Source organism: Acomys minous (genome assembly GCF_964271855.1).
Source record: "Acomys minous genome assembly, chromosome: 18".
Lineage (NCBI taxonomy): Eukaryota > Metazoa > Chordata > Mammalia > Rodentia > Muridae > Acomys > Acomys minous.
The window spans coordinates 42,229,510-42,242,018 of NC_140501.1; the positions used below are offsets into that span (position 1 = coordinate 42,229,510).

At 43.8% G+C, this 12,509-nt stretch overlaps 1 protein-coding gene across 3 annotated transcripts in view; it reads right to left on the bottom strand.

The window, feature by feature from the left end:
• ENOX1 (ecto-NOX disulfide-thiol exchanger 1) overlaps positions 1-12,509 on the bottom strand; it is a 288,573-nt gene that overhangs the window by 73,078 nt on the left and 202,986 nt on the right. The window lies entirely within an intron of this gene.

Genomic DNA, 12,509 nt, shown 5'->3' on the forward strand with positions numbered 1-12,509 from the left:
GGCTATATGGGGTGGGGGTGGGGTCAGCAGACTAGATGAAGAGAACAGAACAGAAAGCTCCGAGAAGGGGCAGGACTGGCCCTTCATACACGGTCAGGACTGTAATACTCGCTTCCTGGAAATCTATGGCAAGGGCTTACATTTCTTTTCACCTTAGGCTTCAGGGGCCTTTAAAAACAAAATGCTGTGTCCATTTGCTAAAATTATCCCCTGTGCATGTTTGTGGAGATGAGCAATAAAAGAGAAGAGAGAAACGAAAGTTGGGGGGGGGGGAGGATAGGGAAGGGAGAGGGGAGGGAGAGGGGAGGGAGAAAAGGGCAGAGGTGAAGATGGAGAGGTGAAGGGAGAAATAGACAGACAGACAGACAGACAGACAGACAGACAGACAGACACAAAAACTAGATAGGAAACTTGCCAAACTGAGAAAGTAGCCTCCTGACGGGAACTTCGTGGTGCCCGTGTTCTCACTCATCAGCTGACTGAAGTGGGTGGTCTATAAAATAAGGGCCAGATTGGGCAGTAACTCTGTTTAAGTTTCCCTTGATGACGATTCAGGGTGCTTTGTTAAACAGAGGGGAAAACATAGTCTTTAACTAACCATCCAACATCTTGGAATCGAATTCCCAATTCTATACTTTGGTTACAGCTGCAGAAGCTTTAAACCGACTACGTTTGGCTATCCCATTGGTCAATATTCCAATGTGATTAGTGCTAGATCCTTCTGTGTGCATAAAGAAAAAGAGACTTTGGAAGGGTAAAGGCAGATGCTAGCTAGTTAACTAGCTGGGAAGTGATACTATGAAGTATACACAAATATCATATATAATGTAATGCATTGTATATAAATATATAATTCATAGTATATAATATATAGCCTTCCTGTCTCTAAGTTTTCTTCAGTGAAGTATATATTTTTGACAGAATGAAAAAGTAAAAACCAAGATGCCAAACAAACTCCAACCACCATCTCTGTTTTTCTTCTGCATGTATTCCATACTTATTCAAATAAACATATTCCCTTATCTTCCTACTTTTATCTTCTCTCTCTCTCCCTGTCTTCTCTCCTCTTCATGGTCTTCATTTCAGATGAGAAGGAAGTTGGGCAGTTGCTCTAATCCCCCTGTTGCCTCTTCTAAGCAGCTGCACAGAGAAAGCCTGGAGCAGGATGCTCTCCCAACTGTGGCCCAGTTCTGGAGGCAGATAAGAGCATCAGGCAGGGACAGGATACCTGCTATGTGCAGGCAGTCACAGTGCCAGTGGGCTCAGGGCTTTATGGTGAGTGAGCGGGGTGCTGTGCATTGGCAGACAATAAAGAGTTGAAGTCAAGGCCAGACCGCATGGATTCAGTTTAGCATCTGTGGCTGGAAGGAGAGAGATGGCAATGGTCGAACAGTGGAGGCCAGCCTGTGTCTGCGGCAAAACTCCATTTTGATTTACTACATTTAAGAAAAGACCCTTTTCACTATAAATCTGGTACTCGTAGTGTAATACTGCACATAAGTCAGGAGGCAATTTCCAAAAGAGGTAGTGCAAGGGGAGGTCACTCAAAGGTCACCCACGCTGCTTGCCGAGTGGCGTAAACGAAGGTCTGGTATTCTGACTATGCTGGCGATGGCTGCAAGGCTTCTAGACAGTTGAGAGTCCTCATTGCAGAAGTCAGGAAAGGCCACAGAAGGCAAATGCTTGTAATGGTCTGCAGGGCAGTGCCATTATTTCTACACTGGCTCCTCCATTGATTTATCCACTGGCCTCTTTATTTTTCAGAGCAATGATTACTAATGAGGGTGCATTTGATGATCAGATTAATTAATGGAGGCGCAAGAGAGCACATGATGAGATGAGCCTCCAATCGGTAAATTTCATTAGGATTTTCCCCCCCTCCCAGAAGTGAAGAAATTTATTTTCCTAATTCAAATTCAATAAATGAAAGCCATGTATATGTGATTTTCCCTTTTCTAGCTCTTTCTCTCTAATGCAAAGACCGAGTTGGGGCCTGTGACAAAGAGGCAGCAAACAGGCTGCTAATGTCGTTAAATCCCCTAACACCTGGGCCCAAATGTTCCACCAGCCTTCCGCTGCCATGACACACATAGTGTCTGTACAATTCTGAGTCACTGGTGTTCATGCAAGCATGGCTCAGAAAGTGATGGCATCACAGAAAGGGCAGAGACTGTGGTCAGAGAGACTTGGGCTAGAGTTCCCACACTGCTAGGTGGCACTGTGCCTTGGGTCAGTCACTTGACACTTATAGGACTTAGTTTCTTGCCTAGAATTCTGTATGTGGGATCCTGAGATGGGGAAACAACATAAAAATGGTTTGGGGGAGTAGTTGGAGGGAGGCGATTCTTCATGAGAGGAGAGCTGCATCCGCACAGGCCGCACAGGCCCAGGAAACATGGACCAGGGCTTGCCTAGACTTAACTTTATAAAACATGAGTATTGAACTTTATCTATCTATCTATCTATCTATCTATCTATCTATCTATCTATCATCTATTGTTTTTGGCCTGTCATACTTTCAGCTAGGTTATAGTAGTAACTGTAATAATAATTGCATGACTGCGTTTCAGCATGTTCACACAGGTGGTCTCATTTTCTGAGAACAAATCATCAATGAGTTTGGCAGGACCCACTGGCCAGGTGGAGAACCTGAGGCTCAGACAGTCCTCTGTTCCCAAAGCAACCCAGAAAACAAACAGTTCTGCCTCGGCCCTCCACTTGCTCTGTGTTTCCATCTTCTCCATGCCCTTGGCAATGTGGGCACAGCTTGTCTCTCTTTTCAGCATATGATCTGTGTCCTAGGAAGACAGCAAGACCTCCAGTGGCCAGTCCTCGCCAGGAAACTGAGAAAACTCCGAGGAGGTTTTCTCTGTGCCACCATCAGGTACAGTCTTTTTGTTGTCTCATCCAGAGCCCAACAGGAAAGTGCTGTGAAAAAGCTCAAATCCCAAACAGATGTCAGGTGTGACCATTCCACACAGGCAGCCGGAGAAGCCTGGTTTGCGCTTCTTGTTCCAAATGGTTCTAACAATCTCTTCAGGAGATGGCTCCTCCTTTAAAAGTCTGGGAGAAGGCCATCTGCAAATGTCAGAAGACACAAGGGCTGCTGGCACAGTCCACAAGTGACCTCGAGGCCACTAATGAGCTTTCGTCATGCGGGCTGCTGTTGTAAGGCAATCAGGCCAAAGTAAGGGCAGGAGAATGGGGAGGAAATGAAAGAGCAAACCTGAGGCAGTCAAATGCAAAGATAGGGAGACTATGGCAGCCTCCAAATTAGGAGGTTCTGATGAACTGGGTCTGTTAAAGGCTCAATTAGGATGTTCCCATGTATGAGGCTTTCTGCTTCCAGTAAAATGCCAGTGACTTTTAATATGAATGTGGGGGAAACCCTTGTGAGTAATTGTCAGCACAGAAAGAAAGGACCCAGCATCTGGGTACGTGACATAGAATGTGGTAAACACACAGACCATGTCTGCTTATACACACACATCTCTTCTGAACCCTTTAAAGCTGAAGGCTTTGCGGCTTTTAAAGGCCACCTCCTTCTGTACGTTGTGAGATGTCCTTGTCTCCTCCAGCGGTACTGATCTCTGTTCTAATGTACAACGTCTTCATGTATTAAAAACAATATGATAATATTGTTAAGGAACTTCATGCTGAATGGATCATCCACCTGGTCATCCTGCAAAGAATGCTTCTTCCTTACAATTGGACAACTGTGGTTCACGAGTTGTCTTTAGAAGGTAGATTTGTACGACGCGTTACAGCCTAAGTTCCAAACTAATCCATCTGCAGTTTTTCACATCCACCACTTGGTGTCTAGATATCTCTTAAGACATGAGTAATCATGCTACAACATTTGAATCTTTTATTTTTAGGGGGATTTCTCCTTTTCCTTTCTTCTTGTACTGAGTTTGTGCCAGTTTCCCCAATTAGCCAACAGCAGTACAGATACGATGTCTTTTGAAAGTATCTTCATGCTTTTCTTCAGCCCCATCTAGACCATCCCGTACCTTTTAGCTTCACACAGTCCCTGGAATGGAGGCTTCTCAGAATCACCAGATTTGATTTTTATGTTCCTCCTCCTTTTTCTCCACCTCTTCTGCCCCCCCCCTTTTTTTTTGGTCACCCTTCTTCCCTGTTCCAGGACCAGGAAAGAGATGGGCTGGCTACTAGAGTTAGCCATTTCTTTTTATTGCATGGTCCAGCTTCTTCAGCTCACATTTTCCTGCCATCTGTTTTACTTTACCTCTATAGGTTCAGCTATGCACTCGCCCTCTCATCTTGGGCCACTGTGATGATCTGAATGAAAATGGTCCCCTTAGGCCCTTGGGGAGTGGCACTCTTAGGAGGTGGGGCCTCGTTGGAGTGTGTCAATGGGGGTAGTGCTTTGAGGTCTCAGATGCTCAAGCCAGGCCCAATGTCTCTTTCCCTTCCTGCTGTCCTGATGTAGAACTCTCAGCCACCTCTCCAGCACCATGTTGGCCTGCACGCCGCCATGCTTCCGGCCAAGATGATAATGGAATAAACCTCTGAAACTGTAAGCCAGCCCCAGTTAAAGGCTTTCCTTTATAAGAGTTGCCGTGGTCATGGTGTCTCTTTATAGCAATAGAAACCCTAATTAAGAGAGTCACCGTTTTTTTTTCTCCAAAATATACTGCTTCAGACTCCTTATTCCTTCCTCTTAGACATTGATAAAACTTTCTTGCTGTTCTTCCTCTCCTGTGGATGACAATTTTTAATATCTGCCCACCTCCTCTTCTTTTATCTTGGTCACATGCTAGCTGAGTATTCAGTCAAGGACTAGATTAAAGTTAAAACCCTTGAAACAGGCTCCTGCTTAATAAGACAATGGATGTAGTATGTGTGTGTGTGTGTATGTGTGTGTGCACGTGTGTGTGTGTATGTGTGTGTGTGTGTGTGTGTGTGTGTGTGTGTGTGTGTGCTCCCTTCCTCCAGAGATTCAATCTAAATGTCTGTCAATGAACAGACTTGTAGGAACAGTGAGAACAGAATGGGAACTCTGGAAAATCACAATATCTGGCAGATTTGGTCACTTCTGGGACTCACAAACTTTCCTTAAGATGAAGCGTGTGGTCAATGCATCCTCAGGTAACTACTATCTGGGAAGGTCTCAGATAATATGTGCAGGAGCCTCAGCTACAGCGATGAGCATACTGACAGTCTCCAAGAGAGCAAACCAAGCAAACCAAAACACTAAGTCTGAATGGATGGCAACTCATCACCTTGCTTGGAACAAGCCTCTATATGAAAGAGAGGCTTAAACACACACACATGCACTCACACATACACACACCACACAAATACACATACCATATGCACACACACATACAGACAAAGCACACCCATACCCCCCATGTATACTGACTTACACACTACACACATGCATGCACACAAAATAGACACACACAACATACATACACACAACACACACATACAAACAAAACACACCCATATTACACACACACACACACACACACACACACACACACACCATATACACACATACATGCATGTATATGTGTGTACAGAAAACAAAACAAAACAAAACCCAAACAATTCTGGAATTAGTAAAAATTAGTTAGGAGCAAAAAATAACTTTAAAATTTCTAAGTAGAATCATCAAAAATATTTCATATGATAATTCAATAATAAGATTAAAATAAGATAATATAAAAAGGCAATAACCAGAGAAGAAAGTAAACTTTCAGCAATCAAATAATATGATCCCCAAGCCAAAAAGTCAACAGATAGATAACAGATAGTGTTAAAGCAGAAAATAGTAGGAAAAAGATAATAACTCATATCCTAGCAGGTCTATCTGACTGGCTAACATTTCAGGAAGAAATTCAACTCTAGGAAATAATCAGGAAGTCAGAGACTCTGTTAGCAGCAAACTCTTCCTACATCCCTCTGCCTTTCCATCTGCAGGTACTGGTCTCCTGGCTCTGCAGTAGGGCCTTCTAAAGCTGACTGGGAGAACCAGCTCTGCTGTGCCTTCAAGAATTTCCATCTCTTAGGAAATACATTTTCAAAGAAATGATCTCTTTTCCTGTTTGTCTAAAGTTAGAAACACTAAACATCTATCTATACAACACCCCACTATGCAGCCACATGCCATACTCTCACCATAATCAACATCCAGCACAACACCATTTCTGCCACAACTAACATCACCACCCCAGCCAGCATGGTCACAACAGGCACCGTCATCACAACAACCAACACTGCCACCGGCCAATATCCTCACCATAGGCAACAACCCTCACCACAGCCATCGTCATCACCACAACAGCATTCTTACCAGGGCTGGCGTTCTTTTATAGCCAACATTCTCATCATCACCAGTCAACATTCTTACCAGAGTCAGCACTCTCACCATAGCCAACATCAGTACCACAGCCAATATTCTTACCTCAGTCAATATCCTAGACACATTCTTACCAGCTGCCTTCGATATCACGGCCACTAATACAGCAACTGGCAACATTATCATCGTAACAAGAATTATCATTACTAGCCAATAGACAGGACATTCTTCACAGTTGAGTGGAGAGTGGGGTCTGACTTTCACACTAACTCTGGTGCCCCATATTTGACCATGTCCCCTGGAGGGGGAGGCCTGGTGGCACTCAGAGGAAGGATAGCAGGCTACCAAGAAGAGACTTGCTACCCTATGAGCATATACAGGGGGAGGAGGTCCCCCTCAGTCACAGTCATAGGGGAAGGCAGTAGGGGGAAAACAGGAGGGAGGGAGGAATGGGAGAATACAAGGGATGGGATAACAATTGAGATGTGATATGAATAAATTAATAAAACATATTTTAAAAAGATTATCATTACAGCCAATATTATTACCATGGTACCATCACCACCACCACCTATCTTCAGGATTATATAACCACTACCACTGCAGCCACCACCACCTCCATACCTGCATTATTCTGTCTTGATTTTTAACACATACAGATATGCTGAGGGAGAGGCACGTCCTAGAAGCTTTTTTCTATTATCTATAAGAAAGTACTTACTGAGCAACCAAATGGCTTAAGCAGGCCCGCGGAAGACAGGCTTAACATCTCCAAGTGACCAAATATATTCGCTGGCGTTCTAACTTCAAAATACTAGAATCTATTCCATAGATATGTATTCCAAAGTTGACCTCTCACCCAATGTTTAGCTGCACTAACTGGGATTAATCTTACTTTACCGAAAGCTTTGTATCTTTATGAAGTAGTAACATTTACCCATGTGCCATAACAAATAAAGAAAACTGTATGTATCTTCTGATTACAGAGAGAAAAATACCCACTTGATTTGTAACGTGGTATTCATCATAATAATCCTCTTTTCCTCATGTTGTCTTTCCTGATCTATCCTTGACAATGCTGTCCAGGGAGCTAAAAGCCCCGGGCAGTACTAATGTCAGGCGAGGACGCTGGTGAGCCATTGCTTCCACACAGGCCAATGGTTCACTGGCCTACAAGAGCTGATTTTCAAACTGTCTTTGATAATGCTATTAAAAAGCACCCGCTTAAAGGATTTATGAAGGAGCTCTAATAATCATCATTAATCATACACAGTTTTGTGATCAGCAGTTTTAATGGCATCCTGTTGTCTTTTGAATATTTATTAGTCCTTGTAGCTGTCTCGTGTAGGTTTCAGTACGATTTCTGACTTTTTTTAAACAGGGGAAGTATGAGTGAACTTTACTAACATGAAACCCAATAAAAATTTTGTTAGACCCTTTTGCGGAAGGCACTATACAATTTGAAAATGCAGGATGGAAATCAAGGTGACACTGAGTTCCTCCCTGGTGGTTAAAGTTTATTGTGCCCCGGTGGTGCTGTGCAGGCTACTGGTTGTGGGGTAGTGGTCGAGGTAAAGACATCAGTAGCCTCACCCATCTTGGAATTCTGGGCTATATTCCTAATCTTTCAGGTAAGAGTAACCATTGGTACAGTAATGGCAACACAACTTGGGGAGTAACCAAAAACTCCTTGATTGGATTTGAGGCCCACTCTAGAAAAATAGATCTATGCCTAGTATTGTAAATCCAGTTCAAAACTTGTCCCCGATGAGGTCTAAGCCCCTAGAGGTGAACCTAAGACATCTGATTAGCTGAGTTGACATAGCATCAAAGCACAATCTAAGCATGTTTATATCCACAGACAAAGGCTACATTCAAAAAGGCATACTCAGAGAAGTTTTTCCATGTAGCTAACAGGTGAGTAAAAAGACTCTTGTCTACACTGATGCGGAGAATAAAGAATAGTTGAAGGCTCTTATAAGTAAGACACTTAGAGCGCCCCCTTAAAACTCAGGGAACACTGCCGAAGAGGGGGCAGAAATAATGTAAGAAGAGGATGGTTGTGTGAAGCCATATCCTATGCTTGATACAGGCACTGCAATCATGAAGTCATAGCAACTGTGCCCACGGGTACTGGGCCTACATAAGTCTGGCCTGCCCTGCAGCTGGATATGGATGGACAAGGAGCTCATGGGGTCCTACCACCACTTATGCTGATCTATTCTTGGAGATGGGGAGGCATAGGCAAGGGTTGTATACCCACTGGTGATCCTACCAGGCTTTGGTTAGTTCTAAAGCCAGTAGCATATAGACTGCCACAGTAAAATTCTTTGGGGTATAAAGCAAAACAATATGAGAAGGTTGTTTTTTGTTTTGTTTTGTTTTGTTTTTTGTGGTGGGGAGCTGAAGGATGGGAAGGAAATAAGAGAGTGTGAGGGAGAGAGTAAGCAAATGCGTTACATGTGTTAAGAAATTGTGAAAGCAATTAATAAAAAACATCGGATTTTTAAGATTATGCTTAAGCACATGGTATTTTGGGATATGCTCAGGAACGAAAATAAAAGCGCCACTTATATTTAGGTATGGATGAGCTATAACAAGTCCATCCATTTACAACAGTGGCTAACAGTGACAGAGCAAACTGACTATGCCTGACTGACAAGGGGCACCTGGCACACTTCTGCAGTCTCATGGGAATTCACTAGGTTCATGCACTCTAGAAAACGGTGGCAGTGTTTTCAGAAGGATGCTTTCTGCGTTGTCCCAATCATAGATGATTATCCATGTGCCAATAAAAAGTTACATCTAAACAGAAGGCCTGTAAGTGAATAGTCATAACAAATTTGTGCATATTTACCCCACAGTGCAAACAGCATAGGTGTCTATGAACAAGTGACTAGATAAATGACCTGCGGCATTTCCTTACAACAGAGTTCCACTCACTAGAACAGAAATGGGACGGAGCACACAGCAACATAGAGGAACCTTAAACGCGCGCTAAGCGAAAGCAGCCAGCCCAAACAAGGTCACGAACCGGAAGGTCCCGGAAATGGCAGGCTTTAAGGGTAGATTTCAGCTCAGTGGATGTTGAGGGGGGCTGAATAAACAGGGACCTGAGGGAGTGGCCATGAAAATTAACTGACAGATTACTGTCATAGTGCTACTTACATGAATGTACGCGTTTGTCAAAAGTCATAGAACTAAATGTGCCTAAAGAAAAAATTTTACTGGTCCTAACAAAGCAGCTCAGTGTAGCAATAGAAGACGAGCAAAACTTAAAATGTTTATTTCTTTTATTTGTATGCCTAAAGACACAAACGAGAGTGGAAAATAAGGCACTAACCTCCTTAGCCTTCCAGCAGAGACAGGCTAACTTAATTGCCGTCATATGGCTTGGTAAAGGCGACCATGTTACCATGGCTACAAGCTGTTATTTCCTCTTGTATGAAATGTCTAATATTATTAAATTATGACTCATGTGTAGTATAGGGTCAAACTTAGAAACAAACACTAGGACAACATCACCCAGAGGCTCTAAGAACCATGCTCCATAATGGGCTTTCCCCCCACAAAAACATAAGAAATGGAGTCATGTCGGTGAGCATATTGGCAAGGGCATAAAAGAGGGGGAAAATCAGAAGCTTTTGGCTAAACTTGAAGGCAATTCTAAAAATTAGCTGCTACTTCTAAGGCCATTTAAGGCTATTTTTAATTATGGTGTATATGTGTTGCTGTTGTAGCAATACTCTCTCAAATGTAGATGAATTACCTTATAGAAAGGATTATATATCAGAGTTATTATGGCTTAGATCTTGTATGTCCTCCAGATGCTGATGATGCTGAAGGCTTGGATGCTATCAGGGCCTGATATTGGGAGGTGGGACCTTTAAGTGAGGCCTAGTAGGAGAAATTCAGGTCATTGAGATGTGCTCTTGGATTGGGGAGATTGGTACCCTGACTAGCCCTGTTCTCTCCTTTGCTTCCTGGCTGCCAGAAGTGGTCATTTCTGTTTCCCCACACCTTTTCCGCCATGACATTCTACACAGGCACAGACCCAGAAGCAACAAACCCAACTGACCATGTCCAAGATCATCTGAAGTGAAGCCATGGGTGAAACACACAAGGCTGCAGGTTCACTTGTCTCAGGTTACAATGATGTAACCTGTTACATTGTCACAATGATGAACTGACTTTATGCTTTATAGTTGTGAGGGTTCTTAGTGGTGAGAGCCAAAGGCGCTAGTTGTGCTAATTTATTCCTGTATGTCAGAACACGGTGGAAACATGAGCTGTAAAGAGCATCTACATTTTAAACATGTGTTGCCACAGAGGAGTCATGCTCTGGCTTAACAACCAATAAGTGAAAAGCATTTGCAAAGGCTTTGGGCACGCGGTGCTTCTATGTACTAAGGAGGTACCACACGCATGGCATACTGATGCAGCTCTGACTTCTGCCGTATTGTGTATGATGGCATGAGTGCCACACAGCCCACAGGTACCATGCTGTTCTTGCCTCTTGGCTATGGTCCTTTCATCCTCTACTCTGTACATACTGGTGAATACCATGTGCTGGTCATGAGTCTTCAGACTCTCCATTTCATCTGTGTACTGACGTCCCAGCCTTCTCAACTACAAAGGTGAGGTTATCTAGAAAAGGGGTCACTGCAAACATGACTAGCTACAATGACGTTAGACTGGAGTAGGCTGGACTTCTAACATAGCATGACCTGTGTTCATAGGGAAAGAAGAACGCTGGACACCCATTCAAGAACAACACCATGTGGAAACACAATCAGAGAGCAAGGAAGTGTGTTTGCAAAGTAAGGAAAGACTCAACTGCCTGCAGTCTACCAGTAACTTGGGAGAGCAGCGCCTCTCTCACAGCCTTGAAAGGAGCCAACCTTATTGATGTCTGGACCCTGAACTTGGAACCTTCTGGATGTGAGGTGTCATTTTTCCTGCTGAATTCGAACCACACTACAAAAGCAAACAAGCCTTTGTGTTAAAGTGCACTTCCTGGCAGCAGAGCAACGGGGCAAATGAAACTCTCCCAGCAACGGCTCTGCCGGATGACTAAGGATTCCTAATGCCGCTCTCTGCAGAGCAGATGCATGGCTTGTGTTCTGGTACTGAGACCCCAGCATGTGTCTCCCTGATGCAGCAGGACAAGCTCGCACACTGCAACAAGCCTCAAGGTTTTATCTACTTTTAAAGGAATTAGAGACATTTTTCTTTCTAGAGGAAAAGAGGGCCCTGCTGCCTGAAGTGTGACCGTGGCTTGCAGGCTGTGGCTGCCATGGTGATCTTTGGGGAAACGGGATTATCGGGCTGGCAAGCCCCATCCCTGCACCCTTTGTTGGGGCATATGGACGACCCTAGGAGCTTCACACAGCAGCTGTTATATCAGCTTTCCAAGTGCAGGGACCTGAGAAATGACTGCAGTGACATTTTCCTGGCTGGCTCTGACCTCCAAATCTCACTGATTAGTCTAACACACACTGTGAACATCAACCAGTTAGGACTCAGAGCCAGGACTAAAAAAAAAATGCTTTAAAATGGCAAGAGATGTTGAAGACATAATCTCTACGACCTGGCCATTGCTCACTTTCCACTACAATCATATGTCTGTCTGTCTGTCTGTCTGTCTGTCTGTCTGTCTGTCTGTCTGTCTGTCTCCCTCCCTCCCTCCTTCCTTCTCAGTCAGTTTTCGGGGTCTGGCTCCTGTTTTCTGGTAGTCAGCACTAATCATGAAAACATGTGTGTAGGTCCTCCTTTAAGAGAACAGCAATAGGAATGTAGGGAATTCAGAAAGCTCCCAATTTACCAACTTCCCACCATCCAACAGCTTTCTCTGGTTTAAACAGAAGCAATGCCCCAACCCCACGCCAGAAAGCATTGGCTGGGCTTGCATACTTAAAGGAGTAATTAAAGGACACCCATGTGCAATGGGATAACTTAACGCTCTGTTATTTTAAGTTAACTTAAAGGCCCCAGTACCTGCAGGATATTATTGATCAACTGATGTGTTCAGACACACACATCCATCTATGGATTTTTTAAAAACTCTATTTCCCTAACTGCTCATACTTGGGGGTTCCTCTCTCCATATTATTTCCCACAGCATGTGGCCCCTTTTCTTAATCCTCAGATCACAGCTGCCACCTTTCTAATGACAGCT